General features: G+C 53.6%; 1 long non-coding RNA gene across 1 annotated transcript; it reads left to right on the top strand.

Moving 5' to 3' along the window:
* Positions 1-8578: 8578 nt before the first annotated feature.
* LOC132248460 (uncharacterized) lies at positions 8579-17515 on the top strand. Its single transcript, XR_009459655.1, has 2 exons — positions 8579-12221; positions 12771-17515. It is a non-coding gene; the product is annotated as an uncharacterized LOC132248460 (long non-coding RNA).
* Positions 17516-22947: the final 5432 nt, after the last annotated feature.

The following is a 22947-nucleotide window of genomic DNA, read 5'->3' as shown; positions in this document are numbered from 1 at the left end:
TGGTGAACCCGGAAGTGGACCAGAAGTATTTTCAGTCTATTTCTGGGTCTGCCGGGGAGCCAATCAGGGGCCCCCCATCCCCTCCGGCTCTGCGATCAGCCTCAGGGCAGACCCTGGGTGTCCCCCCCAGACCCAGGAGGCACCAGTCACCAAGCTGGGGCGATGCAGGAGGGCCCCCAGTGCACTACCCAGCGGACCCAGAAGTGGACCGGAAGTGCTTCTGGTCCACTTCTGGGTCTGCTGCCGAGTGCGCTGGGGAGCGCCCCCGTGCTCCTGTGGGACGCTACATGTACCCCCGCATGGCAGTGTTCATGAGCTGTCTGCTACCTAGACTTATGTAGAAAAAACATTTAAAGCTGTGTCTATGTCCAAATCACAGAATCTTTTTGAATCTCTCCGAATTAATTCAGAGGGATCTGATTCGATTTGGAGAGATTAAAAGGTCCTCTGATTCAGTTCAGATTTGGAGATCCAGCCCCAAATCGGACTGAATCTCCGCCAAATTGATTCACGGACCGAAGCTTTGCACAGTCCTACTTCTCAGCCTTCCAGACGGGTGACGGTTACATCTCCTCCCCCAGTGCAGTGGGGAATGTGGAGGTCTCTGTCCATCCCATGAATAATACTGGCATCCCCTCCACCCTACTGATCCCTCTCCACCTTCTGAAGCTTCCTCAGTTTCCATGTCCAGCCACTGGGGGTACTTAAACGAAAAAAGGTTGAAAACCCCTGGAGTAGTCGGTTGGAGTACCAGGAAAGCATGACCAGAACCTCCTGCCTTGACATCTGCCTAGGCCCGTCATAGGTGGAACAAGCACTGGACCTGACTGCTTACAGACTCCTTTTCCTGGTCCAGTGCACACAGTGATTTGCAAAGTTTCAGGACACAACAGGGGCATTATTTGATGTCCCCTCTCAGCTGTCACTGTGAAGAGCAACAGCATCACCTTGCCTGTTAGCTGACAACCAGAAAGTTTCCTTTCTGCAGTCAATTGCCTCTCAGACCCATCTGCTAGGATGAGATCAGCCCAGACACACGTGTCACAAAGCCTGGACTTGGACGTTCCACCAGCTGACTCCAGGGGTTGCACCAGAAACCTCACAGACAGCAGTGTCATCACATCTGCAGCACGAGGGAGAAGAGCTTAGGTATGATCATGGCAAAGCTCTGCCCCCGTGGTATTATTACAGAACACTAAAGCTTTCTAACAAGCAACGTCACACAGCACTCTGAGGGCAGCAGTTTCTTGGACCTTAGCCTCACAAGGCCTGCAATCCTTTAATCCAGTGGGCAATGGGATAATTTCTACTTAAGGATCAGGCTCTGGCCCTGGAATAAAAGAATTAGGGTTCTTCTAGGGAAACAGGGCCTGAGCCTAGGGCACAGCATGTGGTTCCTAAAGCAGACTGATGTGCCTCACTCCTTTTTATGCACAGAGAATACTGTACTCCATCAGGTCCAAACTCAAAGTGATGGGGAAGCGTGAAATCACAGCATGTCCTAGCACCACCCTTGAATCCAAGTGGAGACCAACACAAAGAGTCAAAGACACATCTGGATATGCACTTAAATATTTATTTAAAGAATAAATTACAGAACTTAATTACAGAACTACAGAATTATGGAGGATGGCCCAGGGCATGGAGGCGGAGGGCAGACCTGCAGCAGCAGGAGAAGTCAATGTACTGGCCAGCAAAATGGCTACATGAGCCATTCCTGGAGGACGAGCAGGAGACAGCGAATGTCCTGGTTTCTTGCCACAAGCAGCAGCGCTGTGGGAATACTGGATTGCCTCATTTCAGAGATGCAGCAGAGACAGCGAGTGCCCTGGTGTCTCACCACGAATACAGGATCGCCTCTTTTCAGATAAAGCAGCAGCAGTGCTAGAGACGCACTAGATCTCCCTGTTTCAGGGACGGAGCAGCAGCACTGTGAAGACACTGGATCTCCCTGTTTCTGAGGACAAGCAGCGGTGCTGTGGAGTCACTGATCTCCTGGAGGAGGAAGAGGACGAGACGACACTGGATCCCCGGAGTTGTCCTCTTCCCCTATGCTGCCAACACCTCTGTTCGGTTGCTGCAGAGTCAAGATGGAAGAAGCCTTCTGGGACAGCCCCCAGTGATGGCCTCCCACGATGCATTCTGCCTGCCACCATTTGCAACAGCTTCCACTTCTGTTTTGCCTTGAACAGCCTCTTGCCATGAGCGGACAACCTCCTTATGGCCACCAAGCCCCAGCAGTGGGAGCACCCCATGTCTGGGAGCAGCTTCCCACTCTGGCCACCAGCCAGAGCTTCAGCTGGCCCTATTTATAGAGGAGCGGCTGACTGCAGCTGACCAATCACATAGGGTCTGTCCATATATGGCCATCAAATTGTCCTATAGCCATCCAAATGTCCATATATGGCCATCAGATACGGTGACCATTGATTGTTCATATATGGAGAACTCCTCTCCAATTAATCCAGGTGAGAAAATGGGAAAAGCCTGGGTACATCCCACACCTTTCTTTCACCATGGCAAAATCAGGACTCTGGCTGCAACAAACACTTGTAATCATAAATGTCCTTGTCTTTGGTTTTCTCCTCTTTGGGGTTTCCTGCTTTGCTCCAGACACGTGGGGCACAGCCCCCATATCTCATTGGCAGCGAGGTTCTGCCACAATCACAGGCCTCCAGGAGCTGGGGCTTGAAAGGAAACACTCACTCCCAGGAGAGTCGCGCTAAAATCCAACTTGCCCTATTCGTTTCATCCTCCCCCTCGTCTTGTGGGGACATCCCTTCCTTCCTGGATCGTGCCTGGGACCACGAACTGTTCTTTCGCTAAACCACCTGCCTCTCTGGGCACAAAGGGACTTCGGACTGAGCACAAAGCTCCAACTCTTTGGTCTATCTCAAGTCAAGGGGAGAGCTGGCATTTAGCTGTCACTGCCTCCTCTTGCTGCCCCTATAAGTCAGTGGTACGTGAGCTGTTTTACTGAGACTTATACTTGAATCTAGTTACAAGAGTCCTGAGGAAATCAGTCCATCCGGCAGTCCTTAGTAAGACACCTCACAAGTTCGTCTGTTATGAGATCAACCTGGCAGTTTCCTCACAAAGGTCTATGCTAGGCTCTGACATCAGACCACTAAGTCAAGACACAGGACCAGTGACTTCATAGACACTTGGGTCTTCGGGCCAGCTGAGTAAAACAGAGGAGCTCGCTTATGTACATCACAAAGCATCCCAGCTAAGTAAAGCAACCTCACACAGCCCTCTGCAGTGACCTCACTCGAGGGCTTTTCCTTCACAATCCGTTTTAGCACTTGTTCTTCCAAGAGACACTTGGCCAAGTTCTCAGATCAGATTTGGGGATCAGGCTGAGCTCCGGGAAGAACACAACATGGCATGTCTAGGGAGACAGGGACAAGCAGAGGGCAAAAGTGTAGATTTGCTAAGGTGGGGTCGGCTGCTGCTGCCACATTGTGGGAGGGGGACGTTCTGTGCTTCCGGTAAGGACAGACCTCTGTGTGATATAGGAGTAAAGGGAGAGCTTAGATGCAAGCAAGAGATGAGCGCTTAGGTGAACCACACTTGGTGACAACAGGGAACGTCATTTCGGTTCTTTTTTGACGTGGATCATTCAAGTGGCACGTGAGAAGTCAGCACTGAACGTGGCCACAGAAAGCTTCTGGATTTGCTGAAATCAGAAAGGAGAGGAGTGATGACTGAACAGAAGAGGACATCTCAGGGGATTCACTGACTCCCCTCCCTTCTCCAAATTAGGAAGCTGAATGCAGTACTCCTCCAGTGAAAGGAGGTGATCTGACATTTCTCCAGAGCACCAGACCCACTGTCTCCACTGGCTCTCATGTCCTAGTCCCAGGCATCCACACGGCTTTTGTCCATCTTTGGCCATATAAGAAAACACACATACATGACTAAACATGGCCATAAAAGCCACTCAAAAAGTCCCGTGCCCATGTAAGGGCAATGCCCACAGTCATAATAGCTGTGTGTTTCCCTATATGGAGACTTGGACGGGATGGGGACCAATCTGATGGCCATATATGGACAAGCCAAGTCTGGTTGGCCCTCGGTGAGTGATGACATGGGACCTGGCTGGCCAGCAGCTCCCTTATAAAAGGGCCCAAGGGCTGAGCTCCTCTCTGAAGCCAAGGACTTCCCATCAAAGCGAGAAGCTCCTTGACAGTAGTGTTGCCATGAGACAAACCACATGCGAATGGCTCAGGGGAAACAAAGCAGAAGGACCGGTGCAGAGAGGTGCCGCCGCAGGCTGCCGAGGGCAGAGTATAGGCCTAGAGAGAAGAAATGGCAAAGAAGGACCCGACTGGAGAAGAGGCCAAGGCTGGCACTCCTAAAGGAGGAGGTGGTGGAAGAGAGGCTGGACCACCGTGTATGGGAAATAGATGAGGGGGCCTGTGGAGACAACGAAGCTTCTTCTTGGGCAGAAGATGAATATCCTAACGAGGCACAACCCCGAATAATGACCTGGAGGAATACTGCAGCTACGAGAGTCTATCAGATGGATTTTGTGTACTGAGGGAGGAGAAGAGGAGGAGACATTGCCTTTACACTCAGGGTCCGTGTAAAATAGGAAGACTCTAGAAAGAAAGAAGCCTCTGCATTCTCAGGGCAGGGAGCCAAACGGCAAGACATCCTGCTGAGACAGGGCAATCAGGAACAGACCCAAGAGCTTGGAAAAGTCACTGGCACTAAATCTAAGAGAAACCCTCTTCCTGCTACCAAGCAGCCAGAAGGAGGATGGCTCAAGACCAAGGTAGCACACCCAAGCTGCATTTCCAAAGGCAAACTGGTCTTTGGTGAAAACTCAGAGTCTCCTAGCCCTCCAAAGAGAAGATCAGCTCCTTCTTGCAAATGTGTTCCCTGTCTGATCCTGCCAGTAGCTCCTGGTCCTTTCTGCCTGATGTCCCCAGAGCCTTTTAGTTTCATTAAATAAAGATCATTTTCTCAGGATTGTGATGTTCTCCTTATTTTGTGTGATCATGCCTTGTTTTAATAAGATAAATACACATCAATATATGAACTGTTCAGTTCCACTATTTAGAGCAAGTCTTGATAAGAGAGTGTCCTCCCGTGTCTCAGGCACAACTCGTGACATGGGTGCTTGTGCAATCGTGTCTGTCTTGTGGCACAGACTGGGGGGGGACTACTGCAGTCCTGGCTGCTAAGCTACTGCCTTTCCAGTTCCCAATCAGTCATGATTCACTGAGGGACCAGCTCAATACACAGGACCTAACTACTAGTAGCTACTAGGTAATTAGTCAATCAGCAACCATTAACACCTACAAAACCACAGATTAAGGAGAGGGAATAATCAATACAATCAACTGCCCCAAGACAGAGACAGTCAGTCCCACAAGCACCCATGGCATGAGTTTTGCATGTCAGCAGCTAGGAGTGCAGGGCCCCAGAAGCCAGAAGCCCCCTGCCCCTACCTCCTCCACAGCTGGCAGACGTTGTGGCCACAGCAGGAGCTAGCAGGCCTGCAGCTTTCGCCCTGCTGCGCCTTCACACGCACAGTGTCACCCATGGCATGAGTTTGGCTTGTCTGCAGCTTGAGGTGCAGTTCCCCCAAACCCCTGCACTGATCTTCTTGAAACTTGGCAGGCTTTGTGGCCTCCCCAGGGGCCACCACCCCTGCACTTTTCACTCCCCTGTGGTGCAACACATACACATGACAGGAGTTTGCTTTCAAGAATTTGAGGTGCAGTTCCTCCCAAACCCCTGCACCGACCTCCTTGAAACGTGGCAGGCTTCATGCTCCTAGAAGAGGCTACCATCCCTGCATATTTCATCCAAATCAGATGAAAAACAACAGCATTATAGATATTTCATTGATTCCCCATGATACCCTATGGCCAGATCTCTGAAGCTTTTCCGAAGCGCTTTGGAAAGCCTAACGAAGCCAGCACTTGGATCCAGACATGCTGCTTCGGATGCCGAAGTGTCCAAAGCTTCTCCAGATCTGAAGTACGGTCTGAAGCCTTGCACAGCCCTAAGCCAACCTGTAAAGCAAGTGTCCCACTTGGAGGCAAGGCCCTATGAGGAGAGACGGAGAGACCAGAATCTCTTCAGCTGTCACCAGAGAAGGCTGAGAGGTGATCTTGTGGCTGCCTGAATTTCATCAGGGAAGCACAGCAGGGACTAGGAGATGCTCTGTTTACTAGGGCACCCCCTGGAGTTGCTAGGAACAATGGCCACAAATCGATGGAGAGAAGATTTAGGTTGGACATTAGAAAGAGCTTCTTCATGGTGAGGGTTGCCAGAATCTGGAAAGGGCTCCCAAGGGAGGTGATGCTCTCCTCTACCCTGGGGGTCTTCAAGAGGAGACGGGACCAGACTGGATATGTGCAGTGAAATCCTCGGCAAAGCCCTGGGAATCCCTCCGCTCCTGTGACATGATTTCATCTGCTCCAGTGTGTTCCAGGCTCAGCCCATACCTGAAAGGTCTTCCCATGGCAATAAAATCCTCAGTAAGGGTCTGGGGGTGGTTTTTAGCAGCCATTCATCATGTTGCACATAAGAGAGGATGGTCCCGGCAGGATCCCAGGTACCATCCATGTCCCAGATGACTTGATGTCCAGGAATCAGAGGGAACTTCAGGCCCCAAGGCTGCAGCAAGAATTATTATAACAAACCTGACGGCTGCCCTGTCCTCAGCACATAGAGGACTTCCAGCCCCAGCCCCTTTCCTTCAGGGCACCTGGAAAGAGCTCCACATTTAAGGCACATGGAAGGGCATGTTTAACTCCGTTGCTGTCTCTGGAGCAGCCAGCAGGGCCCTTTCTCATCATAAGAGTCACTTTACTGCCTCCAGAAATCTTCTTGTGGCAGATCGAGTGACTTCAGCCAAAATCCTGGAACAGATGCCCCCAAAATAGACCGAATAGCATCCTCCCTTCTCTGTGCTCTCCCCCCGTGATGACCACCCAGCTGAGCAGCACATCACCCTGCCTACAGCAATGCCCAGGGGGGTTTTATTTAACAGACAGCAGCTGCACTCTGGGCAGAGAAGAAATTTGTATGATGCCAATGATAGATATCTACTGGCCTCTGTTGGGTGTAAATGGTGTGCTGACCCCATGGCTCTCTCAGACCATGGACTGGAGAGGACAAAGAAACATGGGACTGGAAGGGACCTCTTTGTTCATGGCTATATCCTTGCCAGTGCAGGCAATCCCACTGTATGATCCCATGCTGAAATCCGACAATCAGTATTTTAAAACTAGTTGTTCCCTCCCACGGGGAACCTGCTCCAGAGCCTCCTGTTCTGATGGTTACAATCCTTCTTCTGAGCTTCAGCCTATATGTATGTGTGACCCCTATTTCCCCACTTCTCCTGGGGCTGGCATTTGTCTTTTCTCTTGTGTGGCTCTTCTCCCTCTCAGCAGTATTTCTAGAGAGCAGTCAGCTCCCTTCTCAGCCTGCCTCTCACTAGGATGAACAAGCCGGTTCATCCCAGGAAGTCTCAGCTGTTCTTGTTCCACTTCTGGCACGTGGGGGCTCCAATCGCACACAGCCGACTTCCTTCCATAAATGGATGTCTCACATCTGCCTGCACTGTTGCCTCTGCTTTTGTGTGCCTGCTTTTCAGCTGTACATTCCCAATGCTGGGGACTCAGGCCTATGCTGTGTGTGAAGGGGAGCTGTCACATTTGCATGTATATATAGCATGTACATACAGCAGGTACATCTAGTTTTCACATCACTTGCAGGCACATATAGCAATACCTCTTCTCCCCTGGTTCCAGGGTATCCTGGATCTGGCAATGGGGGTTTTCCAAGAGAATGGAGGCAAAGCGGAGAGGAGACTTCTCACAGACACCAACTCTGATCTCTCCCTCAGCTACGGAGGAGGTTGCGTGGAGCCACAGCCCCCAGAAGACCGGGGTGGCAGAGCCACACTGAGAGTCCGCTCTGCCTCTCCCTCCACTCCCTGCATCGCGCAGAGCTGGAGGTCACTGCATCCCACAATTGCATCCTGGTCCAGAGAGCAAGTCACTGCAGGGAGACCGAGTGACTTTAAACTCTCCAGCTGGGAGGCACAACAAGGGTCATACCTCTCTTCACATCAGAAACACCCTGGTTTTGAAGGCCTTCAGTGTACACGAGTACGGGGAAATGCTTCAAATGCGACATCTGCCTGCACCCACAACGTGATGGCTAGAGAGCACTGTCTATGAGACAAAGCCAGGATGGCAAGAAACTCTTCATGAATGCCAGTCAGCCCTGACTTTGGCAGCACAGGACATCTCTGCCCAAACCACCAGTCCCTTCAGCTGTACCTCACCTGGGGTGGAAGCAAGAGCCCCCTGTGCCCCCACCAGCGCTTGTGCCCCGGCTCCAGCCAGTTTCCCCAACCCACCCCGCAGCCCCCGCCCCCGCCCAGCCGGGCAGCGCCCCTCACTCCCAGCCCGCAGCCCCGCCCCGCCCCGCACGGACCTGCTCTCTGCTCCGCCCCCTCCCATCGACGTCACACGCATGACGTCACCGGTTGGCGCCGCTGCTGCCGCCCCGCCCCCGCGTTAACCCCTTGGTGGCAGCAGCCTCTGGCAAGACTGGGGTGGGGGGGCTCTTCCGGCCCCTGCCTCAGTTTCCCCGCGCGCTCCCCCGCGCGCTCCCGCCAGCCCCGCCCCGCCCCGCCCCGGCCCTGCCTCAGTTTCCCCCGCCAGCCTCCAGCCCGGCCGCAGTTTCCCTTGTGCCTGGAGACGCCCCGGGCGCCTGCCCGCGCCCCGGTGCGGAGGGCCGTGCCGCCCGGGGCTGGGGGACGCGCCGGGGTCGGGGCGAGGGGGCCCCGGTGCTGCCGGCTCTCGGGGGCTCAGTGTCCCGCAGCGCCGGGCTCCGGGGAGGGTTTCGGGGTCCCCCCACCCCAGCTCTGGCGGTGTACTGGGGTCCCCGGTGCTGCCAGCTCTGGGCGGTATCGGCCCCCCTGCACACGGCACCGTGGGGGTCTCGGGGTCCCTAATACTGCCCGTCCTGGGGGGTCTCGGGGTCCCCAGCACGCAGCTCGGGGGGCTCGGTGCTGCCAGCTCTGGGGGGGGTCTCGGGGTCCCCCTGCTCCTGGGTCTTGGGGCGTGGTCTCACTGGGAAACGTGCCCTTCCCACAGCCAGGACCGGCCCCCAGGGGCCCTGCAGCGACTGTGGGCGCTTTGCAGACGCCAAGGGGAGGGGTGCCGGGGAAAAGGGTGCTCAGGCTTAAAGCACCGGTGCGTGGTCAGGAAGGACGCACAGATGAGATTCTCTGAGAGCTATTCCCTAGCGATTTGGAGGCGCACACCCAGAACTGGCGAGAAGACTCTTACCACAGAGCTACGAAGAAGCTCGAAACGGGCCGAAGTCATTGTCCCAGAGAGCGGCTCGCTGGGACCCCCTGGGCCCCGGGACGAAGGCGGGGAGAGAAGATGAGACCCCGTTAGGTGGCGCCCTAAAGAAATCACCTGTTACAGATGTGAGCGAGGGGGACGCGGTGCCCGAGACTGCGGGCTTACTCGTAATGAAGGTGGAAAGAGAATAGCTCCCCCCAAGCCCCCAGGGAAAGGCCCAAGGAACCTGAAGCGGTGGAGGCCATGGACAAGTTATGGGGGAAGTGAAAAGCCTGTGGCTTGAGCGCGACCCATAATGGCTGCAAGCCTGTGTGTGTGCGTGCATGCATCTGTGTTCATGGCATGAACGACTCGTGCCATGGCTGGGGGGCACAGCAGTAGCAGGAGAGGCAGGAGTGCAGTGGCTGTCAGTGGTGGGAGGGGGTGGAGTGGTGGCAAGCGCCAACCAAGCATTGGCAACCAAGCACAGCCGCTGCTGGCAGTGTCGGCAGTGCCTTTTTGTAGGGGGTGCACCACCATAGTTAGGGGGTGCACATGCACCCATGTGAACCCCCTACACGTTGACCCTGGTTCGTGGCAGGGAAAGTGTGTTTGTGTGTCCATGTGCAGAGAGTGAGTGTCTGTGTGTGCATGTGTCTGCGTGCGTGTGTGTGTGTATGTGTCTGTTCGTGGCAGGAGGGAGAGTGTGTTTGCCTGTGTGTCCATGTGCAGAGTGAGTAGAGCTCATGCCCATCTGCGTGCATGCATGTGTCTGTGTGTACATGCGTGTGTGTTTCTGCGTACATGTGTCTGTGTTCATGGCAGGAGGGAGAGTGCGTTTGTCTCCGTGTGTCCATGTGCAGAGAGTGAGTGAGCAGAGTGTACGCCCGTCTGCATGTGTGCGTGTGTGTGTGTGCATATGCACGTGTCTGTGTGTGTGTCTGTGTATGCATCTGTGCGTGTGTGTGTGTGCGCGCATGTGTCTGTGTGCATGCATGTGTCTGTTCATGGGAGGGAGAGAGTTTGTGCATGTCTGTGTGCATGTGTCTGTGCGTGCGTGTCTGTGCATGGCTGTGCATGTGTGCATCTGTGCGTGCATGTGTCTGTTCATGCCAGGGACAGTATGTTTGTCTCTGTGTGTCTAGGTGCAGAGAGTGAGTGAGAGTAGAGTGTGCACCCATCTGTGCGTACGCCTGTGTGTGTGATTGGCCATAGTGGGGGAGGAGGATAGGTAGCAGGGAGAAGAGGGGGCCATGTGCCTCTGCACCCCCAGCCCGGCAGGGTCCCTCCAGCCTCCTCCACCAGCACCGGGATGGGAAGAGCCCCTTCCCCCACCCCTGTAGTCCAGGTCCCGTTGGGGAGGGGGCCTTCAATTTGGTGTTTGCCCAGCGCCCCAGTACACATTAATTTGCCTCTGCGGGGAGCAGAGCAGGGCTGGACCCAGAGTGGTGGGGTTGCAGGGGCGCGTGGCCAGACACAGGGCTCCATCCCCACCTGCCCGGCCCCATCATTCCTGACAGGCACTTTGCCTGCATCTTAGTCATAATCGATTAAGCCACCTGGTACCCTGAGGCAATCCCTTTGTGGGCAGCGACGGGGACACATGTTACGGAGGAGTTACTGAAGTGGATATCGAGGGTAGGACTTCCAAGGGATGTTGTAACCAATCAGGGCACTAACTTCATGGCTAAGGTATCACAGAACGCCTGTTGGGTCCTAGGGATCCGATGGTTGCCAACATGAGGCTACCACCCCTGGACAAAAGGTCTGGTAGAGAGGTTAAATGGGACACTAAAAGGGATGCTCAGTAAGTGCACTCAGAAGGACTCATGAAAGTGGGACTTGTTGATCACCCAGTTATTGTTTGTCCTGAGGGCCACCCCACGGGCATCCACGAAGTAGTCTCCCTTGGATCTGGTTTATGGACGCAGGCGCAGGGGGCTATTAGCAGTTCTTAAGGAACCCACATTGAGCCCAACAGGAGCTGAGGCTCATTGTGAAGCTCTGAGGGCCTGTTTGCTGCCCATGAGGCAGGTGGCCCTGGAAAATTTGAGGGAGATCCAACAGAAACCAAAGAGGCATCATGACAGAACGGCTGAGGAGAGAGCTGCCAGTCAACAACAGGGTGTCAGTCCTATTACCCACCATGGCCGGTAACCTGCTGACAAAGTGGCAAGGCCCTTGGAAATAAGAAGGCACGCCGGGCTGGTGGATGACGAGCTATTCCGAACGGGCATCAATGGGAGCAACAGATTTTCCATGTAAACTTGTTAAAAGCTGGAAGAAGGCCGAGCGGTGGTTGGCTGAGGCTGAACTAGAAAGTGCAGAACTTGGCCCTGCAATAAGCGGGGACGTTAGGGAGACACCCGGGGAGGAAAGAGTACAAATTGAAGAGCGCCTGGCAGCTAGTCAGGGAGGAGACTTGGTTCGGGTTATTTGCGCCTTCCGCGATGTCTTTCGAGAGGAACGTGGGTGGGTCGCACACCCTGCCTAGAAGAGTGGTGTGAGAGTGATGGCGCCCTGACCCCGACCGTTTATATGGCCCCATGAAGCAGGAGCTCTGAAAGATGCTTGGACGAGGGGTAACAGTCCCCTCACGGGGTCTGTGGCAAAGCCTGATGGGACCTTACGTCTCAGTGTAGATTTCAAATGCTGGAGCAGCTTTCGATGCCTTCCCCATGCCCCAGCTTTTAGAAAGAATAGGACAGGCCTGCTACATAACGATGCTTGACCTGTCTCAAGAGTACTGGCAAATACCCATGGCCACAAAAGACGATGCCAAAGCTGCTTTTGGGACCCCATGGGGCCTATATGAATTTTGTAGAATGCCCTTCAGCCTGCACGGGGCGGCAGCCCCCTTCCAAAGACTGATGAACCGAGCTTTGGCCTTACATGGTAGGTACATGTTGGCATACATAAACGATATTGTCATATGCACCAACTGAGGGAGCTTGGGATGGCGGCCAATCCAAAAAAAGGTGTAGTAGGAAGACGGGAATCAAAGTACCTGGGATTCCTAGGAGGGCATGGGACCATCAAGACTTTGGCAGACAAAATCCAGGCATCCTGCCCACAGCACCCCCTCACCAGCCTGGCCGCTGCCCCCCCTGGGTCCCCAACCCCTCCTGGGGGACATGCTGCCCCGGGCTTGTGTGTCCTGGGATGGGGCTTGAGGTCCCCACACAGCAACTGTCCCGCCTGGTTAGGGACAGGTGGTCACCCGCCCTGCAGGGATGTGGCAGGGAGCTGGGCTTGCACCCTTTGTGCAGCTAGTCCAGTCCTGGGAGCCAGTGCTAGGGCTGCAGGGAAGGGAGGACGGCTCCGACACTGCTGGGAGTGGGGGCAGTCGGGGGTGTCAGGGCCGGGCAGACCTCAGGCTGGGACAGAGTCCCAATCCCAGGTCTCCGATCCATTGTCTGATTTGTGCTGTGGCCTTTCCTGCAGGTGCCCCACACACCGGACGCTGCCAACAGGCGCTGTGCGTGAGTGCAGGGACAGCGAGAGCCCGAGCCGCCATCTAGCTGAGATCTCTCCTGGGGAGACGTGGCTGCTGCGCTGGAGCCCGTGGCAGTAGATCTGCAGGGAGGAGCTGAGGGTGCAGAAGTCCCTCGTGTCGTGCAGAGCGGGACGGGGGGCAGGAGTCCCTACAGCGGTCGGCATCACAGCCAGTAAAACAGCAGCTGCAGACAGAGCCAGTCCAGCACCAGGAGCTTTGGGGGCAGGACACAATGCAGGCCATGGAGCCCCCTTGTGAGACCGAGCTGCCCTCTGCGACCCCACAGCTGGCACTGTGGGATGAGCTCCCCACCCCAGAGGCCTGGCACCAGCTCTTCCGTGGCCTCCGCTACCGGGAAGCCGAGGGCCTAAGGAAGATTTGTCGCCGCCTGTGGGAGCTCTGCCAGCGCTGGCTGGAGCCCCAGCACTGCAGCAAGGAGCAGATCCTGGAGCTGGTGGTGCTGGAGCAAGTCCTGGCCATCCTGCCCCAAGACATGCAGAGCTGGGGGTGCGGGTGCCAAGTGGAGGCCTCTGCCAAGGCTGTTAACCTGGCCAAGGGGTTTCAGCTGGGGCAGGCAGAAGATGAGAAGCTCCAGGTGAGTGTTTGTTTGCTGCCATCTGCACCTCCACGTGTCTGGGGGATGTTCCCTCCAGGATCAAGGCTCCCCAGTGACACATTTGTCTTGTCCCTAGGTCACAGTGCATGCAGCACCCAAAGGTCCATCGTGGGGACAGGCCTCTGGTGGAGGCAGGAGAGCAGGAAACCCCAGGGCCCGAGGACAAGCTGCCTCATGTCCTCCATGATGAGCTGCCAACACACCAAGAGTCAGGTCCTTACCAGCCTTTTCGATATATATGGTTAACAAGGGCTCGACACCCAAAGAGCATCAGTAACCCCCAACCCCCTCTTATAACTGTTGGCTACTGGGTATAGGTCAGCTCCCCAAAGAAAGATAACTTTCTGTTAACTGTTTTGTGTGTGTAAGCTATAATATATTTGCCTTTATTTCACTCCCAACTTTACCTCCGCTATCCAAAACTGAATCAAACAGCCCAGTTGGCCTGTGAAAAAATTGATACACTCACAGTGCCCATCAGGCTTGTGACACTGTTTTAGGGCAATGTCTGGTACAGGGAATGAGCCCATGGGGATTTCCTCTGCTGATGAGTCCCAGGGAGCCTCCACATCACAGGAATCTGCACTGGGACAAAGGCCTTGGTATGAACCTTCAATGGACTTTGGGCTGAGTCTCAGGCTTTGTGACACTCTGGGCCTAAGAGTGGGAATAGATTTGGGGAAATTCTGCTGCAAATGATGGGGTATTCCCTTCCCATCACAACAGAAAACTTCTGAATCCAACTAACTCCATGGAGCCACTTCATGCAGCCTAAGACCAGGATTACACACGTCCTGTGCTCCAGGTCGACCCAACCAGGAGATGTCAGGGACAACCCCAGCCTCTCTCACCCAAGAGCCATGGCTACACAGAGCTTCTTCTGCACACCATGTGGATTTCCATGGGGGACTACAAATCCCATCTTGCCCTGAGAGAGGGTGTTAGAGAGGTATGGCTACTTGGGCTGGGGAATCAACTCCTACAATGGGGAGTAAAGAGAGAAATTTAAAATCATGGTGTCCCAAGGAAACCAGATCTGAGCCTAAAAAGGAAGACAGCAAGCTCTATTGTCCCCTAACAGCTGTAGTCAGGGGGAGAACAATGGGACAGGTGCTTGTCTCCACAGCTCTGAATTTCAAAGAGTGAAACACCTGCCTGGACACATGACAGCATAAGCTATTTGAGGTTAGCACTCAGGGATGGCAGCACGGGGCAGGTCTGCAGTTTTCAGGCCCCCTTTCACCCTGGGCATGGAGCATTTGTGAGAGGGGAGTCAGGTGGATGGGACAGCCACAAATCACCTGGCAGCAGGTCCTCTGACCTCGAGATTTCCCCTTGGTCCTCATCATCAGAGACCCAGAGATGCACCTGTCCTCACTGATTAAGTCAGGTGTGGGACCTCAATATCCTGTTTGGGGCCGTAGTTAAAGCGTGTTTCTGACTGGGTACTGGACGCAGAATAACCAACTGGGATTTGGGGAAGGGATCCAATGAATTCAAGGTTTCTACTCAGGACTTGATGGCCAGTGAAGGGTGGGGACTGAAGGATGAAAGAGAAGGCAAAGCAGGGAGAAGCCTTCAGGAGATGATGGTCCTTGTCATGCAGGGAGTGGATGTACGGTCATAGGAATCTTTCAATCTGTTGTAGGCCAACTGGGCACTGCGAGGGTATTAGCCACACTGGGCTGTTCAAAACAACAAATAGACAGACATGGGTTGGCAACTTATCGATAGTCCCTCGATGCCACGTGTGCGCCAAGTGATTCCAGTGAAGTCAGGCGTCCCTGATGATCGATGCTGTCAGAGGGATTACCGGGGAAGATCCCTTGATCAGGAACAGGGACCCGATCCTCACTCACACGGGGAGTCTGGGGTCCGGGCGTGGACCAGAAACAACCATTCTATTCCCTCCTTCCTGCTGGTTACCTGATGCACGTGCTTTTTATACCTAGTCTTATGTTAATCTGTTGGCCTCAGGGCCACTCATAATGTTGCCCTATAGCTGTTACCCTATGGGATTGAAAGGTGATGAAACTATCATAAAAGGTGACTACTCAGACTCAGGTTTATCCAATAAGCAAATTATGATGCAGCACCTTAAGGTTTGAAATTGTCATCGCTCTGCCTAAATCCCAACCCCTTTTAGGCTTCATTTGAATATGCTTTTTTGGGATATGCTTTCCTAGAATATGTTGGGTGTGCCAAGCAGTTAGATCTAGTTTTTATCGCTAAGGCTGAACCCTGAGCAAAAAACCGTTAGGCCAGCTAATCTCCCAGCTACAGCTTTGCCTCTGGGGACCAGTCAGTCCCATGAACAGTGAATTTATCATTTTGATTAAACTTATGACAGACAAGTTACATTTGCAGTTTACAAACTTAAAAGCTTATATTAACTAATATTACCTGTTTAAGCAAAATACCAAATGCCTCCAAGAAGCACATAGTATTGCTTAATAATCCCTCTGGTTCTGGCTGTTACAAAACAGGTAGGAAGCACCCTGCTGCTCCTTCCAGAAGGGAGACCACAGCTCTGAATCCTCCGCTTCCAGAACATTTCTTGGAGGGATGAGGAATGAAACCTGGGCTTTTCTTATCAAGCAGAAGTAGTATTTTCTGTACAACAGAAGTAGCTGGTGCAGTGTAAGGCAGTGCTCCCTGCACACTCCTGACGGCTGACAACCCTGGGTTGGGCTGGGCTGGGCTGTTCCCGGTGGGTGTTTGGTGCAGAGCTGCAGTGCGGCTGGGCAGGGGCTGCACTTGGTGCAGGTGGTGGAGCTAAAGAAGGGGCTGCAGCCACCCCAAAATTTGCCGTAACCCCCCTCCCAACACTTCTGCTGCCTGCCCTGATTGCAGCCTTGGCCAAAACACCCACCAGCAAGAGCACAGCTCTGGCCCCAGCCTGCAGCAGCAGTCCACCCTTGCCCTGCGCACAGATCCAGGTGGCATGTGCCCCCCATGCCTTTCCCGGGGTTGTGCACTGTGGCAGGAGACAGCCATCCCATGACTCCTGAACCAGCTGCTTGGGGCTCTGGCCCCATCTGGGCAACATCTGCCCCAGCCCCACTCCCTCCCTCAACACAGGGACCTCAATATGCCCCTCCCACCCCATTCCCCCCAGACACTTACCAGCTAGACGTTGCTCTCCAAGCTTCCAGGTGTCATATTGAATGTAATAGTCTGAATACCTGTAATAGTTTCCCACTAGCCAGTTTAGGAAAAAGACAAGATTCATCTTCTGATCTAGGCCATTGTTTTGGCCTATGTGTGGAAGGTCCTAGCTTTGCTCAAAGTCTTAACTCTTGAATTTTATCTTTAGAGGCCTTTAACAAAGTGAACATAAAAATGACCCTTAAGCAAACATCCCACATTCCGAGAGATCAAACCCTAGGAGCCTTTTAAAAATTGGAAAGAAAGGAAATTCCTCAAAGTAATTAAAATGGTCAACAAAAGAAACTAATTACCAAGCAAAAGAATCTGTTAAGAAAGATCTGAGCCCAAATTTGGGAGTAGTGACAGGTTTGGGTAGGACTGGCCCAAGACGGCAACTCACTCGATACAAACTGTAACCTACTGTCCCAATTTGGAGGTAACCTCACTTGCAGAACAACGAAGGAAGAATTGCAAGTGTAGGCCAGATCAGACTGATCACCTGAACCACCCTCTCTGTGAACACAAATCTCTTAGTTCACGCTGAAGCCGCAGAGCGCCCGAGTGGGACTGAAGGAAGGGGACTTGTTCCTATCACTGCTGAGGCCAGCCCATTGAACTGTACTACTGAGGCTAGCCTATTGAACCGTACTACTGAGGCCAACCCATTAAGTTGTACTACTGAGGAATGAAACTATATTTAGGTGTTTGGCTTCTTGGAATTCTAGGACTGTAAGTATAATATAGTAATAACTTTTCTAGTTAAAATTATATAGTTAGTTGTAATTGTAATTGTTTTAAAGAAGTCCATTTGAAGCATTGTTTCTGATATATGTAGTTATTGTGTTCTTAATGTTTGTGGTATTTCTTAAAGCTAAGTAGTGTTATATGCGTAGCAAAGAATTTTAAAATAAAATTGTGGTGTATGAATTAAGTGTGCAATCATTGTGAAATCGTGCAAGTAGCGAAAAACTCCCCCATCCAGGCGCATCAAACAAATCAGTAAGTTGTGTGGGATCTTCTCTATTCTATAAGCCACTAGAGACACCAGGCTTGCGTGTTGGCAATCAGGTCAGTCTCGGCCTATATGGCTCATTAATAACAGGCCATCAGAATTGGCCCAAAAAATCTTTAGCAGTACAACCCTACCCAGCATAATCTCCCCCTGGACTCACTAGTGTGGTGGGAAAGAGAAGCCATTCAAGAGCTTCATTTTTCCTTTTAGCAGATCATTCTGGTCTCAACTTCAGCTTATTACAACATGAAGCCATCCAGATACTGTCCAAGCATACATGGCCCACATGTTTCTCCCTGCAGGGCATTAGGTGCTGGGACTGAGAGCTGGGCCAGAAACCTTGAGAGTCTGGCTCAGAACTGCAGTGAGTAGGAAAGGTTAGGCTGGCACAGGGACCTGGCACTGCCACATCCCCAGCACTTGGGGTCATGGTAGGAAGAACTTGTTGAGTTGAGGATAGACAAGTGCCAAGTCCAGTCCTCCCCATAGGCCCATCCCAGCAGAAGGAATAGCTGTATGTGTCCCTTGGCAGCAGTGTGGGGACTAATCTGGATTTTCTCTTCCCCATGCAGGAGGTAGCTGGCTGCTGAGCAGAGCTGAGGAGATGCCTCCTAAGGAAGGGCCTGCAAATCTGGAGCCACCGTGGGCTTCCCAAGGCTGTTTGGGTGAGATGGACTCCCTGAGCCCTGTGAAGGACCAACGGCACGAGGGCCAGGAGAGACCCCCAAAGTGAAAGGAGAATGTAGCAATGAATCAGGTCCCATCTCCAGTTGCTTGTGAGAATTAAGAAGGGAAAGAAGCCAGAAAAGGATCTGGGTTCAGGGAAGATTTTCTGGTGCTGAGAGACCTGAAGAGGCGTAAAGAAAAGGTCCACCAAAGAGAGAGCCTGCATGTAAAGCAAGGCAGTGGGGTGGCCTTGGAGGGAAACCGGAGCTCACTACCAAGCCCAGGGGGAGAGCCCACCCCTGCCCTCAGCGCAGGAAAAGCTTTAGCTGGCTCTCACTCCTGGCTCTGCACAAGATAAGGCACGCTGGAGAGAAGCCCCACGTATGCACTATGTGTGGGAAGAGCTTCACCTGCCTCCCGACCCCGGCTGCTCACTGCCAGATCCATTCTGGACAGCTCCCCATTGCTTCACCAAAAGGGGAAAGATTGTGGTCTGCAGCTCAGAGCTCATGAAGAACCAACATGTGCACAGGGAGCAGAATCATTACTGCTGTGTCACTTGTTGTAAGACCTTCACATGTTTCTTCTTGCTGGTTCAGCATCAGCACACATACTTGGGAAGGAAGACACACCACTGCACCAAGTTCAGGAAGAACTTCATCAACAGGGAAGGCCTGTCCCAGCACCAGTGTGTGCAAAGCAGGCAGCAGTTACACTCCTGCACAAAGTGTGAAAAGAGCTTCAGGCAGTCTGCCAACCTGGCCAGGCACAGGTGCATGCACACAAGGGAGAAGTCCCATAAATGCTCTGACTTTGGCAAGAACTTCACCCACTCTTCCACTGTGGCCAAAGGTCAGCTCATTCACACGGGGAAAAGCCAAATCAGTGCTTGGAGTGTCGTAAGAGCTTCAGACAATTTTCCAGCCTGGCCCGGCACCAGCTTATCCACAGAGGGGAGAAGCTACATCAGTGCTCTGTGTGTGAGAAGAACTACCTCCACTCTTCCAGCCTGGCCGAACACCAGTTTGTCCATATGGGAGAAGCCACATGGGTGCTCTGTGTGTGGGAAGAGCTTCACCGACCCCTCCCACCTCTTGCGGCACCAGTTCATCCATGCAGGGGAGAAGCCACATGGGTGCTCTGTGTGTGGGAAGAGCTTCACCTACCCCTCCCACCTCTTGCGGCACCAGTGCATCCATGCAGGGGAGAAGCCTCATGGGTGCTCTGTGTGTGGGAAGAGCTTCACCTCCCCCTCCCACCTCTTGCAGCACCGGTGCATCCATGCAGGGGAGAACCCACGTGGGTGCTCTGTGTGTGGGAAGAGCTTCATCTGGTCCTGCAACCTGGCCCAGCACCAGCGCATCCGCACAGGGGAGAAGCCACATCATTGTTCTGAGTGTGGAAGGAGCTTCTCCTGTTGCAGCAACCTGTCCCAGCATCAGCGCATCCACACCCAGAAGCATCCCTAATTCTGCCAGCAGTGCAGGAAGGGCTTGGTGCTGTCTCCCTGCTCAGCACCCACCAGTGGCTGCATTTTGTCAAGCATCTTCATGCTGGTAGACTGCAGAAAGAGTTCCTCCAGGCTTTATCCGTTGTAGGGCACAATAGAAGCCCAGAGGCCCGGCCCCCCAAGGTTTGATTGTGGGGAGGGATTATGAGGAACACCTCAGGCAAGGCCAGCCCAGGTGTTGGGGGGAGGAGATAAGGAGGAGATGATTTTTTGCAGCACCCTTGGAGCCTGTGCATTTCCCAGCAATCTCTAAAACCAGTGAGCGCTCCCTGGGGAAGAAGTGACTACATGATAGGGTGTCCTCCCCAAGACAACTGGCTTCAAATGACTCCCAGGGACTGTCCTTTGCTGCCTGCCAGCTTTCTCTCCCCTCCTGATGTTCTGGTGTGAGGCTCTTGAATAGCAGGAAGGAGGACATTTGTGGCTGGGAAGTATTCTCTGCCCTGCACCCTGACCTCACTTTTCCTCACCGCAACATCACCCCTCTCCCAGGCCTCCCCATGCCCAGTGGGGTCTGCAAGTAGCTGCTACTACCACCCCCTGAGCCTTTATGGCTTGTGTTGCTTTTCAGCCTCTCCAGAGCTGTGCACCACTGGGTGCCTGCTGCTCCCTTCCCCTCATGTTACTCTCTCTAATGCATTCACTGCTACTCCAGCACCAGAACCCAACATGGCACCCCTGTGGTTGGTCTCTGTCTTTTCCTGAGCTATGCAATGGGAACAGACAAGGGCCCACAACACTTTCCAGGGCAGATGTCTCTGTGACTTCATGGCCCTTCTCTTTCCAGACCATTGGAGCTTGTTCCAACCCTTAGGAACAGGAATTGTTCTGATTTGAGGCCTCACTCCCCTGTCCTGCTGTGCAGCAAGGTCCCTGCCCTTCTGGAGGGACCACTGGGCAGGAGGCAGTAGAGTACCAGGGGTGAAGGAGATGCAGCCGGTGGCAGGTCCTGCCTCTCCTGTGGAAGGGTGAGGAAAGTATGAAGATGTTCTGTGGGTGAAATGCAGCATAATGTATTCTCCCATAGGAAATACTAAGGCCTACCTGCTCGTGCTCTAGCCATTTGGCTCAATGAAGGTCCTGAGAACATGTACTGCTGTGGAGCTGCCTGAGGGACCCTTGCAACCCCCCAGGATACTGGTCCCAGGCAGGGGGAGTCCAGCCAGACCACTGCATCCCCTAGGAGGGAGGAGTGCAGGGAGGGAGACCTTCCCCTTCAGTGGGACCCCTGAGCTGTTCCAGCGTGTAGAAACAAGGGGAGCATGTTGAGACAGAGGTATGCGGGCTGCACCCTGACGCCTCTGAACATGCATCCTGCAGGTCTCCCACAGAGGTGCCGTGAAGAAATCCTTTCCCTCTCTGCCCCTCACTTGAGTTATCCCAGGTGACCCCTGTCTCTCCCAGATTTCTTTTTGGTTCAGGCTGGTGAAGCAGGTGGCCCGGCCAGATAAAATTCCTAGGGGGAGGAGACAGCCCTTGCTTCCTTCCCCAGGCATTTTGAAAGCTACAAGCGAGTGTCCCAGGCTGCTGCCTGGTGAATTTCTATAAAAACCTGGAAACTAGCCAGCAGTTAGGAGTTACGTCTAGGCCAGTTGCGTCTTAAAAGAGACCCTATACCTGCTTCGTACATCTCAGGTAGGTGGTGTTTACTCAAAGTGTACTCTGACTTCTTTGTTCTGCCCCCATCCCCTGCTCCCCATCAATAAAGGTGCCAGGTTACAGCTTGCCTTGCTGTGTTACTGGGTGCTGGTAGGGCAGAGATCAGAGACAGCAGCCCACAAAGCACAGCCTTTGCACCAGAGGCAGCTGCAGGACTCTGTTCCCCTGGGCCAGGAGCAGGACATGAGACATCTGAGCAGGCCCTGGCCATGAGCAGAGGCAGCTGTGGGGAGCAAAGCCTTTGCCAGAGGGGCTGGAACAGGGCAGGGGGAGGCTGCTCAAGGGCCTGGTGTTGCTGCCACTGCCCATGGGGAAGTGAATGCCCCATATGTTGCCATCACCGGTGGCTCTGGCATCGCTGTTGGGGGCCCGGGGGCTGGGGCCTTTCTGTCTCTGGCCAGCTCCCCTGGATGGAGAGAGACAGGTGGTGCTGGGGGCTGCTGGGGTCAGGGAGGCTTGTGGGCATCAGGAGCGGTGCAGTGGCTAGGAGAAGCCCTCCCCTCCTTCACTTCATGGATGGGACTTGGCTCTTCTTGGAGGTACGTCCCTTCTGCTTTTTGCTCTGTGCTCTCCCTCCCAGTGTCCTTCATGACACCCCCCTCCGCTCCCCACCCCGGTCCTCTGGGAAATAGTCTTTATGGGCTTCCTTGCTCCTGCCTTGGCCAGTGTGAGCAGGGTCTAGTTGTGGGCAGTTCGCTGCAGTCTCAGTCACAAGCTCAAATGTGTCTGTCCTCAGAGGGGAATCCCAGCATGTCTCAGTCCTGGAGCTCAGGGGACAAGACTCCTTAGGGCAAGGAACAGCTGAGGGTGTGCTACCATTGAGCCGCCCTGCCAGAGACTTCAGCTTGCTTATGGGCAGGAAATGCCGATGACCCGTATGCAGCATGCAGAATTTTGCAAATGCCTTTTATGTTTGTGATTTTCCTCTAAATATCTTCTGATTGAAATGTGAAAAGGGAAAACTCCTGGTAGTAAAAATGGTTTCAAATTAAAAAAAAAAACAACTAAAACAAATGGGTTTTTGTTTTAAAACCAAAGATTCCAACACACAATGTTTCAGTGAAGAGCTGATGTTTTTGGTATTCGATTAGAGCCAGCAGAGGCACTGTCAAACCAGTAATGCCTAAGCCAGCGAGGGCAAGCACCGTCTGCCCGCTACAAGGGATCCTCCAGGCATGCTCTACGCCCACCCATGCCTGCAGCTGTTGCCCCAGCTCAAGCCCCAGTTACTCCTCACACCCCTACTGCATCCTCAGACCGTGCAGCCCCCCTCCATCCCACCACGTGCCTTGCCCTATGCCTGCACCGCACAGCTTCCCCCCACCTGCCCATATAGGCGCCCTGCACCTTGCATCCCCCCAGCCCCACCCGGCGCTCCCAACTCTCATCACCATGGGATCTCCAGGCAACCCATGGTTGGCAGGGATCCCCATGCCTAGCCACGTGCATCCCCTCCCACACCCCCAAACAGCATGAACTCTCATACTGTTCCACCTAGGAAAGAAAACGTGC

Source organism: Alligator mississippiensis, chromosome 1, assembly GCF_030867095.1.
Source record: "Alligator mississippiensis isolate rAllMis1 chromosome 1, rAllMis1, whole genome shotgun sequence".
In the NCBI taxonomy this organism is placed as follows: Eukaryota; Metazoa; Chordata; order Crocodylia; family Alligatoridae; genus Alligator; species Alligator mississippiensis.
The sequence above is the reverse complement of the archived record's forward strand: the minus strand, read 5'-3'. Positions and strand labels throughout refer to the sequence as shown.